The following is a 22,246-nucleotide window of genomic DNA, read 5'->3' as shown; positions in this document are numbered from 1 at the left end:
AAATACGTAGTGAAACAGGACTTCAGGTTTAACGATTTATTCCATAGTTTACAATACAACAAATTAACTATTTTTCATGATAAATACTTTATATACCTTTTGTACATTACTAAAGTTAGTATTTATTCTATATATCTTATTTACATTAGACTACATATATTATACCACTATATTTTGTTTTGTTATGACATGATTATTATTATTATACTATGATTATTTATTAAATATTGCTATATTATATAATATTGTATATATACTATATATATGGTATATAGTTATATATATATTATATATATATATATATATATATATCACGATTATTATATATATGAAACGCATGCATATGTTTTCATACATCTTAATGTAAGTTGTAATTATTATTCTTACTTACTTGCATTATATAATGTTTATTACAAACATTGCACATACACTATTGTTTTTTTAGATTTTCTTTCCTACTTTCATAACTCGACCACTTGTTTTTGCAGGTATATATTTGCAGATATATTTACACAAAGATTTTATATTGCAAGGTAGTGCGCATCAATGTAAACTATGTAGTTTTTTGGTTTGATATCTGATTTCGTTTAATAAAAATTTCATTTTTTGTTGTTGTTGTGTTTTTCACTTCTTATGCACTTCCACTACTTCAAAATTGAGTGTGCCATGGGTCCCTTTATTTGGTCAGTTATTCCACCTCTAGATGAAAATACATTTTGAATTGCATTCACAAGACTCTCAAATAATATTTCTAACCTTAACTCAACCGTCTCTTTCCCTAGACATGACTGTGCTTCACTGAGGAGGCTGAGGTCCTTCAACATCTGCAGGAAGATGCTGAGGATGTTTTATGAGTCTGTGGTGGCCAGTGCTATCCTCTTTGCAGTTGCATGCTGGGGCAGCAGGCTGAGGGTAGCAGACGCCAACAGACTCAATAAACTGATTCGCAAGGCCAGTGACGTCGTGGGGGTGGATCTGGACTCTCTGTCGGGTGTGTCAGATAGGAGGATGCTGTCCAAACTACATGCCATCTTGGACAATGTCTCACACCCACTCCATGGCTTGCTGCTCAATCACAGGAGCACTTTTAGTGATAGACTCATTCTCCCAAAATGCACCACAGAGCGCCACAGGAAGTAATTCCTGCCTGTGGCCATCAAACTTTATAACTCCTCCCTCTGAGTGTCTGACACACAGACACTTAGAGAGGTTGAATCTGGACAATATTATCTGTTTTGTGCAATAACACTGGCTTGTAATGTGTGCAATACTCAACTGCTACTATTATTATTATTATTATTATTACTTTTCACCATTGCAAAACCTTAATTATGTTATTTATGTAAATACTGTATCATAATAAACCTTTAACTATGTAACTATCCACACTCCTTATATTTCTTTATTTCTTTATTTATATTTCTTATATTGCTAATATCTGAGCAATTGTAACACAGAGTTTCCCTTCGGAGATCAATAAAGTATTTCTGATTCTGATTCTGATTGTGATAACTACCTGAGTCCCCCGAGCCTGTGGAGGAAGAGGAGGAAGAGGAGGAAGAGGAGCAAGAGGAGCAAGAGGAGGAGGATGAGGACGGTAGGACCGTAGACATGTAAAGATCTACTCTTTATCTGCCTATGGGTAGAACCAGCAGTGGCCTGTAGGTGGCGCCAACGCGTTGCAGTCATGTAAATGAACTGTAAAAACCAAACAGCCTGCGTTAGCTTTACTGTAATGACGTTAGCCTCCTGGATGTTTTTCCGCCGTTAATGAGTTTGGACACCGGGGACCGACATCCATGAACCTCTCCGGTCATCTGAAGCACAATCGCCGTGACCTCCGCGAAGTCAGCTCGGTGTCCACCGGCCGATCCTGGAGGTATGTTGTTATTGTGACAGCTCGGTGTGTCCAACCGGAGAGACTGCGTAACGTCAAACCGTGATGTTAGCCACTTAGCTAGCGTTAGCATGCAAGGCTACTTAGCTAAGTGTCGAACTAACGTCAGTGTTTTCCGTCAGTGTCCGGGACACCGAGCGGCAGTTGAAGAAGAAGGGGGTATTTTAAAGCGAGACGACACGACGCGGTGTGGAGTTTTACTTTCATTATAAGCTGATTTAAGATGAGTCTAGCTGACTTAGCTAGCTAGCGTGTTGTCAGGCTAAGGTCAAGAAGCTGGCCAGTCTGACAGCCGACGTTAACGCTAACTAACATGGTACCCGAGGGTCTATAAACGTGTTATGTGGCAGCTAGCCACTCTGCTACCAGTTAACATCTACCCTGGCTAGCGTTATGATCAGGTAGAAGATGGGCTGGTAATTGTTATCGAGATAAAGAGGAGGGTTTTTTAAAAGTTTCATTACACTGAAGCTATCTCGGTGTAAATATAATTACGGTTTTAATGGAGGTTGTTGCATGTTGGAGTCAGATGGATTGCCTGGGGTCATGTATTGTGACAGGTTTGCAGCAGTAGAAACTAGATTGTTATTACTGCATCACGACATGGTGCCAGTTTGATGGCTTTTACTAGGTGTAATTAGGTAGCTTCTGCTGCACTGGATGTGAGGATGACCATGCTGCTGCTGCTATGTGTTGTGGTACAACTGAAGCAGAACAGCCTTCTCATGCTGCTCTACAGATGACCATAGTATTACTAAATAAACACTGACTAAAGGCTGCCATTCATCAGTTATGTTCCTCTCTGCTTATACAGATTGAGAAGTGTCACAGCGGGAGTTGCTGGTGACTTTACAGAGGATGTGATGTTTCTTTTGTTTTGGTCCATATGCAACACTATAGGGCTGTTATTAAAGGGCCTATTATGGAATAGTCATAATCACAATTATTTTGGTCCATATTCTGAAATCACGATTATGTAACACAATTACTCATTGACTATTTGGAAAGATATTGCAGTGGTTTAACTTAAAAAAAAACATTTTCCCTTTATGCAATTCTGCTGTACATATCCTCCTGAAGACTACCAGTCTTTTCCTCCGTCATCCACACCGGTCAACTGGTTTTACCTGTGATGGATGATGACTGCATGGCAGTGTTTTCAACATTTGAGGGGAAACAGGTGGAAAAAAATAGTTCCTTTCTGTCTGCCTGTTTTTTCTCAACATCAGTGGACGTCAAAGGCCTGTTTCCAGATCTCTGTACTCAAAGGTTTTGGGATTGTAATCACTAGAAATGTCTATAAAATTATAGGTGTCTCAATAACTGTAATCAGTATGGTAACTTTAGAATGAATACATGATAACTTAGTTTGTGCCTTTCTCTTTCTTAAATCCTCAAAACTCACACAATCATTGCAGTGTTACAATTCAATATTAATAATATATAGTAATTCCAAAATAAATAAAAAATAGTTTTTAAAGTGTTTTGGTCACATCTGACCGATACCTGATTAATTTAATAAGGTCAATATTTGCCCCATTGCTGATCCAGTGAAATAGTTTAGTTGGAAGACATTCTGAAGGAAATTGAATAAAATCTTCATTTTTATTCAAGGGTTTGACGTTCGTTCCTATCCCTTAATCATTTCCACAAAGTGGAGATGGAGAGATACATTTTTTTTTCCTGCGGTGTCTTTTGCAGAATGTAAACAAACCTCAGCCAGGCTTGGCCTCTGTATCTAAAAAATCCGCCTGGACTGTCGCCAAACTATAAATACAAATGAATGTGTGATGAAGTTAAGACTGCTTGATGAAGTATAATTTAGACTTTAGTCTATAATTTGATAATTTTGCCTTTTTCAGGTAACCAACCAACATCTGGAGCACTTCTCTTCCAAACAGATTGAGTGTGCCATTCTGTCTAAAGTAAGACCCAAGAACATCATGTCTGTCTCTGCCTTTGGTTTAAATGGAGGACAGATAAGTTAGCTGGCTAACTTTGGGTTTAAGTCTGGCTTTTTGGGGATAAATCCTACAGGATCCTAACATGGACCAAAAGATGACATAGTGAAGGAGTGTAAACAACCGGTGCTCCATGCTGGTTGTAAACAGCGTGATACAAGTTAGGGGTTAGTTACTGTAGCAGTAGTCTTGCATTTCCAGTAGAGGGTGACACGGGAATCAATGTAGCATGTTTGGTTAATTGCGGCCAAATCACTCAAGTTGCCCCAGAAATTTAGGCTACACTATACTGCAGGCCTAGGCAATTTCATTACAATTTCATTTCATTACATTCAATTCCTAACGGAGATCTTCTCACACTGAAAAACACATTTATCAATTTAGGGTTGAAGAATTGCTGCCTCCACATACTAAGTAGTAGTGCTCTCAAACGATTACAATATTTAATTGTGATTAATCACATTAATGTCATAGTTAACTCGCAATGAATCGCAATTAATCGCAAGTTTTTATCTATCCTACATGTCCCTTGATTTGTTTTTGTCCCGTTATTTTTTTATCAACATGAAAAAGATCGGCTTGCTTGTACAAATGTTTTTTTTTATTTAAAACAACACTAGCATATAGCCTACTGTAGTGTTCAATTTCACATGTAGCATTCTCACTTGGAGCAAAGAAGCTCTCACACAATGTAAAACGTCAATAAAAGGGTGAAAAAAAAACACTTTGAGGAAGGGCCGGAGAATTGGCATCAGCAGTGTGCTTGGCCATCCAGTGGTCTTTCAGACTGGAAGTGCTGCGATGATCGCTCAGTTCACGACGACAAAACACACAGATCTCTTTGGTCTTGTCAATGGAACCGTTTGGCAACGTGTGTTCATAGCTGATCTCCACCAATTGGTCCCCAAAACATCCCAGTTAGAAAGCAAATGTAAAGATATTCTTCCCCAAGAGTACCAAGCAGGCCTGTCCAAACTTTCAGCGTGCAGCTTGCTAGCTCGAAGTAGAACGGCAACACACAGAGAGCGGTAGGTGAGGGACGTCCCACCGGATGTGAGGCAGTTATCCTGGGAATGTGCTTCTGGTGACATGTTTGCATATAAAATTAGCTGAAATGGTTCAATAATGATGCTTTTTTTTGTGATAAAATAAGTTTATTTCATTTATATTTAAAACAATTAACAAACATTACACTGGAACATAGGAACGCGTCCCAGGACCAAAGAAAAAATAAAAAATACACCGAGAGACGAGGAGGGTGGAGACCTAACTAAAACACAGCAGCAGGAACGGAGCTCGCAGCTCGGTTTGACAATAATCCTCATACCACGGTCTGGTCAAACCTCACTGCGTGGCGGACAGTTCACGCCTCGCCGTCGTCCATTAATACCTGACAATGGACACCTCGTCGGGCATTAACCCTTACAGATTCCTTAAGTGCCACCCTGAGGAACATGAGGTGAGCTGATGAATAGAAAGTCTTTATTGAAGAAATCAGATGACAGTATCCCACAAATGACTAGTAATTCCACTGTAAAGTAATGACACGCGGCAATCAGCGATTTTCATTTAAACAAGGAAAACTATGTGCATGTTGAAAAATGAACTGGTGCATTCACACACATCAGTCACATAGTGTCTGATGTGATCTTGATTGAGTGTGTGTGCCTCGCTGACATCAGAGTCTCATGAGCTGAGTGACATGTCGTGCGTTTGGGGTGCCGTGGTAACGCCACAGTCTTGGGTTAGTGGTGAGAAAGCAGCCCAGATGGCTGACGTGTGAGGTCTCGTTGGTTGTTTTGACTGATCCCATGTCTCACTCAGACCATTGTGGATAGGACGGATTGTTCTCGGGACGGATTGTTTGTTTGTTGTGTGTGTGTGTGTGTGTGTGTGTGTGTGTGTGTGTCTGTGTGTGTGTGTCTGTGTGTCGCTCAGCAGCTGTTGACTTGTGTCAGGGGACATGAAAAGCAGCTGTGAGTGTGTTTTTATGTTTTTCCCAGTTGTAGTTTGTGATTTTTGAGACTGACAGATGTGTTTGGGGTTTCTCTCCCACGGGGCTGCATGATACAGAGAAAGAGCCATAACGCCATAATGTTTCCTACATTACTTTCTGTGTTATTTCTCTGCATCCTTGTGTCAATCAGTATCTCATACTTTGTTGAATTGCTACATCTGTTGTTCGTTCTCCTCCTTTCCTTCATTAATTCTTCCGAGGGCTGACATCTCCTGGTCGGTTGGTCGATTGTTTGGTCGATATGCTCATGTCCGACTAAATTGTCATTGGTCGCACAATCGCTGGTGCTACTTTCATAAGGTCGCCTGTCCACCAAAGCAGTTTTCCCCCAGCTGGAAGCGTTTTTTTCAGCAGAGACGCCTTGTTTGCGTCTGGTCGCTATGATACGGAATAGTTGTGTAAGTAAATAGTGTGTGGTTGCTGTGATACCGAATAGCCGTGTAACTAAAAATGTTGGCAGCGAGGACAGATATACAGTCCAGATTTATGTTGTTGATCAGCACGCACCGTCAGTTCATGTCAGATGTGATGGTTGGTCTTTGCGGTATTTGTCCACATCCTCCGCTGTGATTATAAACTCTCGGCAACCAGAAATTAACTCCGAAACGTGCAGCGCTCGGCGCGCAACGGACACTCACAGCCTTGTCATGCAGCTGGTGTTTGTAGCTTTGTGTGAACATGTGGCGCTTCCATTGCAAAGCATTAAAATTTACGCTGGCCTCAATAAAAACCATTTGGTGGACACTAGGACTGGGACGGGATGGATTTCTCCTTACTGGGGTTGAAAAGCAAGAAATTCCCGCGGTAGCGTGTTATCCCCTAGTTAAAGAGACATACCGCACCCCCCTTACGAGAGTAGCGTATGTCGGTAAACTATCCGTTCTGCCTACACGATCCGTTCTGCGCATGTACAAGATGTTTACGCATGCGCAGAGGACATCATGATGAACGCGGATTTACGACACTGCACGATCTGTTCCCATAGACAGTTAAAGAAAGTCTGTTTGCTTCCTCCGGAAAGCTAACGTTAGTTTAGCTGAAAGCTAATTTGGCTAACCACTTGCTAGTTGAGACAGCATCTAAAAGAACCTCAAAACTGAAAATAACCGTTTAAATATATAACAGCTGTTACCTCAGTTCTACTTTACTTGTACTCATTTAAAATTCAATCACTCAATACTTACTAGCTGTAATCTAAACTAACGTCAGCGTCCCGGTGGAGGCTAACTGTTCTCTTAGCTAATACATCGGTACACAATCTGTACGCCAATATCTGTCATAGTTGTAGCGTTTAGCCGTTAGCCCCATGGATGTATTAACCCTTGTATTGTCTTCACTTTCGGAACCCTCTCACAACCCCTCGGGTCAACTTGACCCATGACTTATTTGGAGTTTTAAAAACATAAGTGGTCATATCCACTTTGATTTTTAGGTATAAAAAGTATAATATTTCTTGTTGTAAAAATGTGAAATGGGTCAATTTGACCCAAATACTGTACAAGGGTTAAGAGAACGCTTAGCCTCCACCGGCGTTAGCTTCCCGGCTAACCGCTAGCTTTGATTCAGTCTAAAATAACATTTCTCAAACTAAATAGTGGGAAAAGCAACTTCAGCTAAATTGAGACTTTACAGTAATAACAAAGACAAGTATTGAGTGATTGTATTTTAAATGAGCACAATTAAAGTAGAACTGATGTAATAGCTGTTATATATTATATATAACACTGTCACGTTATATATATGTGATGATGTGTGTGTGTTTGTGTGTTTGTGTGTGTCAGCAGTTGCTACCTTCAACCCTTATTTAGCATAGAAATTTGCCTGGTAAGGTACTATGTTTTGCTAATGCAACCACTTCACAATAACACACACACACAAGCTGCGCTGAGTTAACACATTACAGTGGAAATGATAATGATGGCAATGGCTTGGCTGTAACTAACAAATATGTTCATTATCTATTAATCCCATGAGTATTTTCTCAATCAATGGATGGACCAATACATTTGGTATATATCAACATATGGAAACTGGCCCTCACTATTACCTAGAGCCCTTGGTAATGTCTTCAAATGTATTGTTTTGTCCAACCAACAGTCCAAAACCCAAAGATATTACATTTACTAATACGTTAGACCAGAAAAATCTGACAACTTTGCTTAAAAATATAATGAAAATATTTATACAATACTAACAAAACATTATCATGGTTTTGTGTACTATCACGGTATTTTTAAAAGTGGGTTCAATATGTTCAGAAAGCACTGACAGGCCTACACAAGCTGAAATAGTTCCAAATGTGTACCAGTGTTTATTATATTACACAAATATAAACAATAGGCTTGTAAAAACTATTGAAAACTGGCTGCTGAAACACCGGCCTACTGGAGGGGAATCATACATCCAGGAAGATTTATTTACAACTCCAACATGAAGTCAACTATGAAGTTGTTTTTGACGTTACATGGAAAGGTGGATGTGGTTCTGAAATAAAAGCATATCATTCAAAAACAAAAATTTAAGATTATTTTTTGGGGGCTTTTACCTTTTTTCGATAGAGACCCGCATGGGGTGACCCGCAGCAACCCGGGTGTGCACGCTCTTACTGGGGGAGCGAGAGGCCGCCACATATAAGCAAATCATAATCTGACTTACTATGAACATTATTTACCAAAAGTAACTGTTATTGCCACCAGCATATAACAAGAAACAATACTAAGAATTACTTTAATTTCTCTGTAATAATAAACATAAATGTAACATATTGCTTAGTAACACAAACTGAGAATAAGACACATCTATTACGGCACACACACATATCCATAACGGAGCAATACACCTTTAATAGCTAAGATTGTGGCTCACAACCGGAGTATCAACACGTGGCTGCACAAGTAATATTCAACAATCTGCACATCTGTCAGCTATGCAATAAGAAACACAGCAACAGCAATTATTATCAAGACGATAATATATCTCTCTCTCTCTCTCTCTCTCTCTCCAAACTTCCTCATCGTAGCAGAGCACTTACTGAAGATAACGAGGCGGCAAAACCCATGACAGTTTAACAAGCTACGCAGTAGTTAACTTACGTTCTGGGCTACGCACATCAACGAAGAAAGATGAAGTAGAAGGCAGCTGCTACATCCTGTCCCCTTCTCCTGTGTGAGCGCAGATATTTTAACCCTTTTGTTGTCATCCTGAAAAAGAAAATGTTTTCGGCGCGTTTGAGATACATCTTTATCCCGTTATGGTACTACCATCAGTACACTGTACACATCACTAACACCAGTGTATTGCCACTAGTTTTACACTATTTTCGTCTTCGAATTCATGGTCAAGAAACCTCATTTATATGGAATTCATACATTTTTTTGTCTTTTGTCAAAGTTTTTTATTTGGGGAACTAAAACACCCAAAATGAAATAAAGTAGTGAACTGATCCTTTGTTTAACCCTCATGTTGTCCTTGGGTCAAATTGACCCCATTTTAAGTTAAATTTTTTTTTTTTTTTTGTCACAAAAAAATGGGCCATTGAATAAGTTCAAAAATGTCAACATTAAAAATATCAAAAAACTTAGGAAAAAACATCAAGAAAAGCACCCACAACATTGAAAAAGTTAAAAAAAAGTTAAAAAAAAAAACAATAATGTTGGAAAAGAAGCGACCAAAATGTTTGTTTTTTTCATGGCTGATGGGAGGACAACACAAGGGTTAACTCGCAAGAAGCGTTATATGGCACCATCCATGTAATATTTGGACAATTTGGATGCACAAATCCCAAATTTAGGATGTAGAAACTTTTAAAAAACGGGGCAAATTGACCCCAGGACAACAAGTTAGGTTAAATGAAAAGGGTAATTGTTACCGTCAACATTTCTACCGTGGTTTACTGTTACACCGGGAGTTGTTACATCCCTACTCAAAAATAAATATTAAGACTTCTACACCTGGTGTTAACATGTCCAATATGCAGTACGTCCACTAAAGTTTCAGTATTCCTGATTGTTAGACACGTCACTTTATGTAATATGCTGCAATGGTTCATTATAACAGACAGGAAGCACTTCCTATTGCTTCATTTCATATTCTATCAGTATCTTCACTCTGTGGATGCTTGTGTTTCCTGTTTGGAATCAGTCCATCCATTTCATCCATTTTCTGCAGCTTATCTGTTCCTGAGTTGAGTTATCAAGTGGCTAATTCCCCCCCCCCCCCCCCCCCCTAGATTTGTCCTCCAGGTCCAGATCCCAAGGTGTTCTCAGGCCAGGTGGGATTTAGTCGTCCTCCAGTGCGTTTGTCAGACCCCCGAACCCCTCGATACCTTCAGGTTTTCACTTGGGATCCGCATGCAGTAATTAGTTTTCATGACCATACACGCTGCAGCTGAATGGGGTTCTTTCAAGGTTCGTTATTTTATCGGTATAAAATCTCGAATCTCGGTTCACCCCGTTCCAGATTGAAGTTTTAAATAACATTGTTTTTTAAAAATGTTTCAAGCCAACTGCATCAGAAACGCTGCAACTTTCTTCTGTGACTTTTACACATAGGCTGTAGGAATTTCATTGACGCCTCTATGTCTACAGGCTTGTGCTGATGCACAATGTGCTGTAAGTGCCAAAATAAATCTATGTTTGGTACTGCCAATTTGTTTTGTGTTGTCACGGTTCATGTGTGTCATAAACATTACACTTCATGAGAAAAAAATCGTGGCAGAGAATCGTGATATTAATTCCAAGCTAAAAAACCGTGGTTCATATTTTCCGCCGAATCGTGCAGGCCGAGGGTTCTTTCTAATATTACTGAAATGTGTATTGCCTCGGAGGTGAGAACAGGTGAAATCGTCCACAAGTGATTTGATTAATAGTTTATTGATTGATTTATAGTTTAAAAACAACAACAACAATGATACATTTAGGAGACATTGAACAATAATACTGGATTACCAACCAGTTTCACTTCTCTCTTCCATGGATCTGACACCCCGCTGCTCCGCTTTCCATATGGCTGTTCACCAAAAACTTTGCTGTGTGCTCCACACTAGTAGCTAATGCTATGGATAGGATTTGGATTGTGATATTAAAGATAAAATAATATTGTTGAAAGAAAAGAGACGTTGTGATCTTGCACCAATCCCAACACTTTTTTAAAAGGGAGCTGTAGTTTGTAGTAGAGGAGGCATTGTCATTAAATAGATTTAGGTTTTTATGTTTAAATATTTATGTTCACAGTCTTTTATAAAGAAAGAACAAGTTTTCATGTCATGCTACTCAGCTGCTGGGGCAAAAGTGAAAGGAGATTCTGTGGGATTACAAACCGAAGAAGTGTGTGCTGTTCTCTGTCTCTCTCCAGAGAATTTCTTTTTTACAGCTGTAAATATGTAGATTCACTTCCCTTCATCACGGTGGTCATCACAACCAAAAGTGTCCAGTATGAGGCCTGTGTGGGTTGGATGACGGTGAGTTATTTTAAGCCAAGAGAGGGGGGCTGGAAATCGGGAAGAGATTGTTGCCGTGAGTCTAAGACAATAACGTGTGTTCAGTCGCGTGGAGAGGACGGCCAGGTAGTGTTAGTCCTAGCGGTTCCTACCGTTATCCTGAGCCGAGGGAGTGTGTCTGTCCGTCGGGTGGAGAGGACAGCGAGGTTGTTGTGTTTTTAGCGGGTCGAACCGTAATTCTAAGCCGTAGAAGTGTGTCTGTCAGCTGGGTACAGAGCTCCGTGTGAGCACGGGCTTCTATGACCGTCAGTATAGCATCTAACGTTAGCTACTCCGCTGTGCTGTGAAGTAATGTCAGGCAATGTGAGACAAGCAACATTGTTGTAGAGGCTGTTGTCTCAGCCTGGCAACCTCCGTGAACTTTGAGTCTGGGGAGGATGGGACGGGGGAGACGACGCTCTCCAGTATTTTGAATTTGTACTGCAGTTATTATTTTAAGCACTAGTTGTCAGTATTACACATCGCACCTTTAACCTAGACAACGTAACCTGTCATAAATATGTAATGACAGGCCCAATTATCAATCTTTAATATACTATTTAATTATGTGTTAACCCATTACATTAAACTGTCATTAAGAGGTTGATTTTTACATTGGCTGTCATGAGAGCATCATAGTTTCATTAATAGTCAGTCATTAATATCTTCCCTTGACCTCAAGTAATGTGAAACAATTTAAACCTGTCATGAAGTTTGATTTCATCATCAAGTGCTAATAATTTGGAAAGGTCCTTTCCTTTAAACTACTAGGCTGACATCTCCTTCAAATGATAAATGTGCTGCAAATTGTCAACAACCCCTCAAATTCAACACTAATGCAACTTACTGCCAATCTACGCACTTCTACTCTAAGAGATCCCTGGAAGTCCTTAATTGGCTCAATCTCTGACTTACTGAAGGACAGGAGAATTCCCTCTCTACCACACACACACACACACACACACACACACACACACACACACACACACACACACACCACACACCACACACACACACACACACACACCACTGAGTCAGTCAGAAATAGCAGCTTAATCAGTCTGTCGGTGTTATAGAGCCGTAGTGAGCCCACAGCTTTGTCCCAGTGATGGCTAATGATGTAAGATATGCTCACACAGATCCTCTAAGCTGATTGGCTGGCTGCTCATGTTATTCACCACACCTGGCAGGGAAACAATTAGAGATTGGGTTGTTGTTGCTGAAGTCAAATTATTTCTAACGTGAAGTCATCTGGCAAAGCTGTGCTCACACTGGCAGGAGGTGGCAGAGGGGGACAGTGTGCAGGAGGTGTCTGGTTCTTGGCAGACATCTTTGCCAACACTGCATGGCTCACTGATCTGTCCCACATCAAATCCACACACAATAATCACATATTTACTTAGCACACAAAACAACACAATATGAGAGTTGCCCACAGCTATAATACAAAGGCTACAATCATAGGTGAAATTTACAGAGTTGGATGGAGGGGCCAAAACTGGCCAGTGCATTGTGTTTTTTAAGCAGGGCAGCCGTTTTCATTATGTGTTTACATAATTCCAAAAGGGTTCTCCAATGCTTTCTAGTCAGTTTTTTAAAACTGATATCAGATTAGCAAACAGACTGTGCCTTTTGGAACATTGGATGAATGGTTGCTGATAATGGGTAATGTAGATATTGCATTAAAGATCAGCCCCCCCTCATATCAGCTGGTAATCTGTCTATAATGGTATGGAAATTTGTATTGGGGTGGCAGTAGCTCCGTAGGGAGTTGGGTTGGGAACCGGAGGGTCACTGGTTTAAGTCCCCTTATGGACCAAAAGGAAGGGAGTGTGGATTGGTGGCTGGAGAGATGCCACTTCACCTCCTGGGCACTGCCAGGTGCTGTTTAGCAAGGCACCGTACCCCCCCACCCGCTCAGGGCTCTGACGTCTCTCCATTAGTGCATGTACAGATCCTGAGCGTGTGTGTGTGTGTGTAGTTCAGGACTGTGTGTGACTACTAACAAGTGTGGACACAGAGTGTAAATTGTAATTTCCCCATTGGGGATTAATAAACAGATTAAAAACTAAATTAAAAAATTATACTTTTGACCGGTAGTGTATAAACACAAGTCGGGTTGTCGGCAGCCCTCTTAGCTGCTATGCAAGCAAGATGCTGCTTGCCTTGACATGACACTCCAGCATTTGTTTTCTGAATGAAGACGTTCCTTTGAAAAAGGATCCACTTTTTTACCTGCCTTGGACTTAACATTGTAGTTGTTTTATCCACATCTTCTATGGCCACCCAAGAAAACACCTTCCAGGACGCTTGAAACTGTCTTTAACTTGAGCTCGTCATTATCTTCAGTCACGCGTTTTAGCACCAGCTCAATTCTTGACTGGCCAACGTCACATTCAAATCAAATCATTCAACAAGCATTCTTCAACATGGGCAAGGAAAAGGGAGCAAAAGATACGATGATGATCGGGAAAAATATTTACCTTTTTTTTTTTTTAAACAACTGGCGGGTCGTTACATTGACAGAAGAAAGGAACAATCAAATTCACCGACTTGGCGTTGGACTTCCCCTTTATTGTTGAACCCTGTTTGGTGATGGAACCTTTAATGTATTACTTATACCAATCACTGGAGAAATAGAAATGCTGTAATGTAATGGCTGATTATATATCAGGTTGTCGAGACCAAACGTCTGTTGTTTTCAGGGAAGCTTTGGATAAAATCACACTGAAAAAAATCCATGGCAACCATGGTGTGAAATAATGTATGATGAATTGTAGCACTAATAATAGTAATTCAGGAGAAGCTGAATGTGTTATTACTTTCGCTATATTTCCCCCCATGTTATTCCATAGTACTGAAGGGGTCAATACCCTAATGAAATCCCCAGTAGCCAATTAGAAACTGTTTCAGAAATGTTTTTTTACTGAGCCAAAGATTATTGTACAGACAGTAACTTAGTCAAGTCAGTGCTCATTTTCTTTTAGAAAGGTGAAAGCAAGATCACAATAATTAATCTGTATATTTAAATATTTGTTGCAGAAAAAAAAGAATTAAAGCAAACGGCAAAATTAAAAACACACACACACACACAACTTTCACTGTGACAGTTATGAAAGGGCTGCTGGGATGTTTTAATGTATTGTGCCTGTTTGTCCTTCTTTACATAGCTTAACCTTTCCAGATATAATGTACTAGTACTGGAGCTACATCTTGTTTGGAGAAACCCTTGTCCTTTTCCATGATATGAAATGTAGTGTGTAGTGTGGAAATGTGGAACTGGGTGAGTTTGCCAATTATAAATTTACATAACAGTAAATCAATATCAATCCGTACTAACGTACTTGGTGAAAATATTGTTTTTAGCATATGATCGCCAAGCCTTAGGAGACAGAAGGATTGAAGAAAGGAAGGAGATAAGAAGATGTGAGGGGATTTCGGTAGAGGGATGAAAGGGAAGAGGAGGATAGTGTGTATAGGACACCCGGGGGCAGGCAAGTTGTCCTTGACTTTGGCCTCCGACAGCCTATTCCCAGCCCTCTGCATCACATTGCACACGGGACGCTGGAAACACACACCTGTTGTCTGTATGCCAGGAATTCCCTGGAGACACATATAGACCCACTAACAGACACAAGACCACCGTACAGAGGGGTTACCGTACACCAGCTGTTCATTTATACCCCAATACCCACCTTTGAGTGACCCGATACCTTTGGATTTTAGCCGTAGCGCTGTGCGGCTGTAATTTGGCACAGCGGTGCTTCGAGCTAAATGCCAACATCAGCATGCTAACATGTTCATAATGCTAACATGTTGATGTTTAGGAAGTCAAATGTTTACCACCATTTTTTAGCATTTAAGTTTTATAATTGCTAACATCTGCTAATTAGCACTGAAGACAACACACAGCTAAGGCTGATGGGAGTTTCATTAGTTTTGCAGGCAGAATTAAATGTTGACCAGATGGTGGCGCAAGATGAAAGCTCCGGGAATCAAAGTGATTGCAAGTCATCTTGTCGGAATCATGAGTTTCTGTGCCAAATGTCATTAAAAATCAATCCAGTAGTACCGAATGTCATTTAAAAAAACATTTTCATTCAAGGCTTCTGTTTTCGAATGAAGCTTCAAATGTCTGTCATCAGATTTTATGACGTCATCGCCCTAAAAAATAAGAAATCCATCAGTTTGAATAAAGTGATTCATCAGTTATTTTTTTATTAAAGCCCTAGATGTTTAAGTAGAAAAGCAAAAGCATCGACCACATACTGGCTCTAGAAGAAAAGTTGGGGGGGGGAGGGGGGGGACGACGACAAGAGAAACCGACGAGAACCAAGCAATCGTCCCACTCCAAACAGGCACCGCACTAGTTAATATATAAAGTTCATACACATTGTAATCAGAGTCTGTAGAAATTTTGATTTTAACAATATGCTACTGTCAAACAGTATGACATTAGATGTCATTTAGCTGACGCTTTCAAATCGACTTACAGTTGCTATATATCAGAGGTCGCACGCCTCTGGAGCCACTAGGGGTTAAGTGTCTTGCTCAGGGACACGTTGGTTGACGTATCGCAGTGGGAATCGAACCCAGATCTCCCACATCAGAGGTGTGTGTCATATCCACTGCGCCATCACCACCGCTGTATTTTTTGATACAATGCAATAGCAATGATTCAAGTTTAGTGACAAACAAAATTCACTTTTCTTTCTGTGAGATTATTAGCAATAAACTATCAACCATTCAGAATTAAGAATATGAATCAATAATCTTTTGGCACATCCTGAAAATGTGAGTATTCAGTTGGACCACAGACCTCCCAGAAACAGTGTATAATGTTGTTTGTGTGTGTGTTGTTGAGTGCAGTGAAATGTTAGACGTCCTGGATCATCTGCTCCCAGAACAGATGTGACCTGATGTTTACCGTTTGCTGCTAACTTTAGTATTCTTTGCTCATGGGAAACACTGTTTACTGAGTGTGTGTGTGTGTGTGTGTGTGTGTGTGTGTGTGTGTGTGTGTGTGTGTGTGTGTGTGTGTGTGTTGTGTGTGTGTTGTGTGTGTGGTGAGATCAGACTGTTAGATTTTGAATTTCCATCGGGTTAAATGCATGCCCTAAGCTGTAAGCAGTCGTGATCGCTGCCTGTGATGTGGGCCCAATGCAAGTGTGTTTTCGCACAACAACAACAACAGTGTAGTTAAAGCTTTAGTGTGTAACTTTTTAGCCGTTACATTCAAGCCACTGCCAAATGATTTGTTGCAAAGCTGATTAAGACTATCAGATCCACACAACTCTCTCTGGGTTTCTCAGGATGACAATCAGAAGATTCTGGCGTCTAAGTGTCTGGTGGTAAGTGTCTGGTGCGTTCAGCTCCTCACTTAAGCAACTCACTTTTAGACCAAAAAAAAATGTTAACAAATCCATAAGAGAAGTGATGTTTTATTGAAAGAAATGTCAGTTAATAACCTCCCTGATAGCATTGCGATAGAAGCCTTCGTTCGCTGGTGCAGTTGCTTACTTGAAATTGATACTGGACACTGAATTGCAGTTAAACAGTAGTTGAATGTGTTTAAGGCCAACATTGTTATCACAGTGGTTGAAAACAAGGTCTTGTTTTTGTCCTGTCACGAAAGAGCATGCATGGAAGGGCTACAATCTCCTGGATTGTAACCAATTAAAGCGCCCATATTATGCTCATTTTCAGGTTCATAATTGTATTTTGAGGTTGTACCAGAATAGGTATTACATGGTTTCATTTTCAAAAAACACCATATTTTTGTTGTACTGCAAATTGCTGCAGATCCTGTTTTCACCCTGTGTGTTTGGGTCTCTGTTTTAGCTCCAGAGTGAGACATCTCACTTCTATACTATCTTTGTTTGGAGTCGCACATGCTCAGTAGCTCGGTAAGATCCCATCAGCTAGATAACTCCTTCTCCAGCTTTGGTCAGTCCAAGGCAGGATCAGCTGGGAGACTTCTTCTAAACGAGGGACACTTGGGGAATACCTGCAGAACAGGGACATGTGAGTAGTTCTTTTGGAGATTATGGTGACCTTGTGTGTGTTGTAGCAGTGTTTTGCCATTGAGAACGAGCTAGCATGCTAGTGCTAGCATGCTACGGTTAGCCACCTCGTCTCGGCTAGTGACGAAGAAAGCCGTGCAGATTTGGAGACTGAAGGCAGAGGACATTCAGAAACCGTATCTCACTCAAAACAGAACTTTTCCAAGTTTGTATGCGTGTGGAAGCACCAGAGACACAAAATAACACCCCAAATCCCAGAAATAGGGATTTTTCATAATCTGGGCATTTAATATACAGTATTTTCACAATGTAATTACCTCTATATGTTGTAGTTTTCATTATTACTAGAGCTGCAAAGGTAAATCAATAAGTTGTCAACAATTTATTGCCAACTATTTTCATAATTGTTTGAGTCATTTGTTTATGCAAAAAAAGTAAAAGATTCTCTGCTTCCAGTTTCCTAAAGGTGGATATTTTCTAGTTTCTTCACTCCTCTGTGACAGTAACCTGAATATCTTTAATTTGTAAACAAAAGACTGATCCACATTTTTCATTATTTTCTGACATTTTATAGACCAAGCAACTAATCGAGAAAACAATTGACAATGAAAACGGTCACTAGTTGCAGTCCTAATTATTAATGCCATCCACGCTCCTCTTTACGGAGAAGACTTTGCATTTAAATGTATGTCCACACTAGGGCTGAACCTTTTGAAAAATTTCATTAGTGAATAATCTCGATTATTTTCTCCAAAATACAAGAAATTTGTGACAAATGGCCAGTCACAGTTTCCCCGGTCCTAAGTTTAATGCGGTGAAAATTCTTGTTTTGTTTTGTCATCAGTCCAAAACCCAAAGACATATCAACTAATTGCCGGAAATCATATGCACCATTGCTCAAGCCAGAGGAAATATATTAGGATCATTAACCTTCAAGGAAAACAAGTGAAGGAAGGAAGCTGCATATTTAATGAGTGTGGTGATTGTTTAAAGGGCATGTAGTAGGCCTAATAACTACAACGATAACGAGATGAGATGCATCAGGATGTGTCTGGTTCAGCTCATCAGGTAAATGATTGATCAGTGACGTTGTATGTTTGCTTCTTGGTTATTTATCGACGCAGCCAGTCGGAAACAAATACACCTTTTTGGGGTTTTTTACAAGTCAGTCAGTCACAATTGGGTAGAGATGTGTGAAAAATAAAAACATTACTGCACTGCAGATCAGACACCTGGCTAAAGTTAACATTTGTATTTATCAAGCTGGACTTTATAACCACTTTCTTGGTCAAACACTGCATTTCCAATAGAAATCTAGGAACTGTATTATTGCCCCGGGTTACCCCCAGTTAGCGCATACGACTCCAGCCAGGGCTGCAATGTGAATGACCGCATCGAATTATTTTAACCACGTAACTCTAATCTGCATTTCTCTGCAGAATTCAATTGTTTCATTAACCTGATTTCAAACATGAGGAGAGATGCTCCTCCGAGTTGCTGTCTTGTGCAAGATAGATGTTTGTTTTTTTGAAAATCATCTTTGAAATAAATGTCTCAGCGTGTCTGAACTGTTGCGTATGGAGGCTGCGTCGGTGGTCAGTCCATTATTTGCAGCCCACGTCGTGATCACATTAGCGAGCGTCTCACTGCAGCCTTGACATTGACCAGATGATGCCTTCAGAGAGACAAAACCACACACACCCCACAACCCACACACACACACACACAACCCACACACACAAAGAGATTCATAGGGCTGGGCAATATAAACTGTGACATCAACATTGGGTCTTCCAATCCTCCCCCTTTCTTCCCATGTCAGGCGACGGTGAGTCATTCTGGGGCAGAAGTCCAAAAGTATGTGGACACCTAAACATTTCCTCCATATGTGATTGCTGGACATAAATGACATTTATCTGCCGATATAAGCCTCTAATCCTCTGGGAGGGTTTTCCTAAAATGTCCAAGATGTTGAACCTGGCTGCAGGGATTTGCTCCCATTTAGCCACGATTTTTTAAGCTTAGAATTGATATCACGATTCTCTGCCAAAGTGTAGTGTTTATTGCACACATGAACCATGACAAAACAAAACAAATTGGCAGTACCAGACAGATTTTTTGGCACCTATGGCACATTAGGCATCACCACAAGCCTGTAAACATAGAGGCTTCAATGAAGAGAGGGGAGAGCATTGCAGCGCTTTTATACAGTCTATTTGTAAAATTCAAGTAGTAGCATCTGTGATGCTTAATCATCAAAGTCATTACAATTATTTTTTGAACAGGGTAAATCGAGATTGCGATTTTAAAACTATTAAATGTGCATTCCTAGTTCACTCCATGACAGAGCGTCCACGGGTTTTGCATTTTTACATTATGCTGGTGTACATTTGAATGATTGACCTCAAATGAAAAATGTAAATGTTCTCCAAAATATAGTCACATGGTTTTTGGAAACGAGCTCTGTTACATGTTGTGTGTTGTCTTAAGCTGTTTGATGTGTCTCCAGTCTAATTGTTCCAAATGCTAATTATTTATAATTGAGATTTATTTATTTGAGGTGTTACTCAGCAACAGTTGGGCTTTGATTTCATTGTGTTGCTCGTTGCAGTTGGGAACGTATGTGCTTACTGCTTTTTGGAAAGGGAATCCTGAATAAAAAATAAAAAAAACACTCAGATTACTGTTGATTTTTAAAAATTCAAAAACCGTTTCAAATCAGCAGTGAGCAGGGAGGTCAACAAAACTGCCGGACCATATCTTTAAACATTTGTTTTGGGAGTCAAGTGTTGCAAGATGTTGACGGCACCAATTGATATAGTAGGTAGGGAGCTTTATTCTTAATATTCTTTATTATTTTAACACAAAACTTGAAGTTAAACAGCGTTAAAAGCCAAAATCCTGTACAAGGGGGACGTCTGTTCTGACCCTGAAAGTGCTGTGGCCCCACGCATTGAGTTAGATTGAGATGTGTTCCTGTATTTATTTATTTGTGTGTGTGTGTGTGTGTGTGTGTGTGTGTGTGTGTGTGTGTGTGTGTGTGTGTGTGTGTGAGAGAGAAAGCAAGAGAGAGAGAGAGAGAGAGACACTCTCTGGTTGAAGCTGACATGCTGAAACGTTTGATGTCAACTGTTTGTGGCGACATGCCCAGAAAACTGTGTGTGTTTTATTTTTATAAGCTGGTTCAGATTCCGCTAGATGAGACCTGTTGTGAGTGGTTGTTTTGTTTTTGTGCTGAAGGAGCACACAACATCATGTGTCAGGGATTTTTTACCCAAAATCTGAGCTTTTCAGTTAGAGCAGAGTTTTAGCTGCTTTCAGCTCATGCGTAGCTTGGGTCTTGCAGCACATTGACTTTACTGTAACTAGCAGCTTTAAGTATACATTGAATAGTTAAACTTAACATGGTATTATTTCCTCTTTACAGGAAGTGGTGACCCTGCCTACCTGACAGCCTGCTTCTTCTTCCCCATCCCTGCCCCGCCACCCGCTGTCCTGATTGGGTCTCTGTGCTGCCGGCGGTGGATTGGAGCACTCGGATTGAAGGCTTTGTGAGGTGGTTTTTCGGTCTGGCGCCGCCTCCCCCCGGGGCCGGCGTGCGCTCCCAGCAGCCCGTGGTGCCCTGCGCCCCCCCCTCCCCGTCAGTGCACACCAGAGCCAATGCCCAAGGTAGGACCTGGACACTGATGTGTTACAGTGGAGATCTCAACTAAACAGGTTTCATGCTTCGGGGCGGTGTGGAAGGTAAGATGACGCAACTGCGGCCCGGGTGGCGGCAGAGGGTCTTGGAAGGGTCTGAGCGCCGAGCCGTGCACCTCCAAGATTTTGTAACAGCACGGTCATTGCGTTGCAATGATTGGCAACACAAGAGAAGAAGTCCGTTCTTGGAGCCGCTCTGACCACTTTGACCACAATCAGCATTAAAGTCCAGATGGGTCGTGGCCACCATGCACCGCCCCAACAAGTAGTTTTCAGTGTTCACTGGTTTCTTTCAAGCAAATTTGATTTGTGAACACAAAGAACACCTTTGAGTATCATTACCAAAGATATATTTATAATAGTGCTGTCAAACGATTCAAATATTTATTCCCGATTAATCGCATTTATGTCATAGTTAACTCGTAATTAATCGCAATTAATCACATTTTTATCTATTCTAATATCCCTTTATTTCTTTTTGTCCCATTATTTTTTTTTGTCATTTTATGCTCTTATCAACATGGAAAAGTGGATCGGCTCGCTTTGTGTAAATGTTTTTTGTTATTGAAAACAACAATGGCATACAGCCTACTGTAGTGTTCAATTTCACACTAACATTCTCACTTGGAGCAAATCTCTCTCACAATGTAACACTGTCCATCAATTAAAGGGTGAAAATAATACTTTGACGGGGGGGGGGGGGGGGGGGGGGGGGTTGGCATCAGCTGTGTGCTTGGCCATCAAGTGGTATTTCAGACTGGATGAGCTGTGATGATCGCTCAGTTCACAACAACAACACACACACAGATCACTTTGGTCTTGTCAATGGAACATTTGCCACCTTTAAAAAGTAAACTTTCCATTCAGAATTTTATTTGCATCCATGTCGGCGTCTCACGCTCGCCATCCACTCAGAACGTAACGTTACTACTCTTTGGCCGGGTCACAAGCCCAAACAAGTATGTGCTGCGTGCCTGTTGTTTTGTTTCCGGTCTAGCTAGATCCGGCGTGGTGTTGTAGTTTTTCTAACGTTACTAGTTGTTGCAACAGCATGTAAAAAAAAATGAAAATGGGTTTGTGTTAACGCTGTTAATAACGCGTTTAACTGACAGTACCAATTGATAATCTTTGAGATAAATAAAATTTCAGCATACAGCAACACAAAAGAGTTCT

General features: G+C 40.5%; 1 protein-coding gene across 1 annotated transcript in view; it reads left to right on the top strand.

Annotated features, from left to right (window-relative positions):
* Nucleotides 1-1,671: 1,671 nt before the first annotated feature.
* The window catches only part of ip6k1 (inositol hexakisphosphate kinase 1), a 37,154-nt gene continuing 16,579 nt past the window's right edge, over nt 1,672-22,246 (top strand). Inside the window, exons 1-2 of the mRNA XM_032512989.1 lie at nt 1,672-1,879; nt 20,802-21,043. The gene's annotated coding sequence lies outside the window, so the exon portion shown is untranslated. The remainder of the gene's footprint in view (nt 1,880-20,801; nt 21,044-22,246) is intronic.

Source organism: Etheostoma spectabile, chromosome 4 (assembly GCF_008692095.1).
Source record: "Etheostoma spectabile isolate EspeVRDwgs_2016 chromosome 4, UIUC_Espe_1.0, whole genome shotgun sequence".
Taxonomy (NCBI): Eukaryota; Metazoa; Chordata; class Actinopteri; order Perciformes; family Percidae; genus Etheostoma; species Etheostoma spectabile.
Note: the sequence above shows the minus strand (reverse complement) of the source record. Positions and strands in the feature narration are given on the sequence as shown.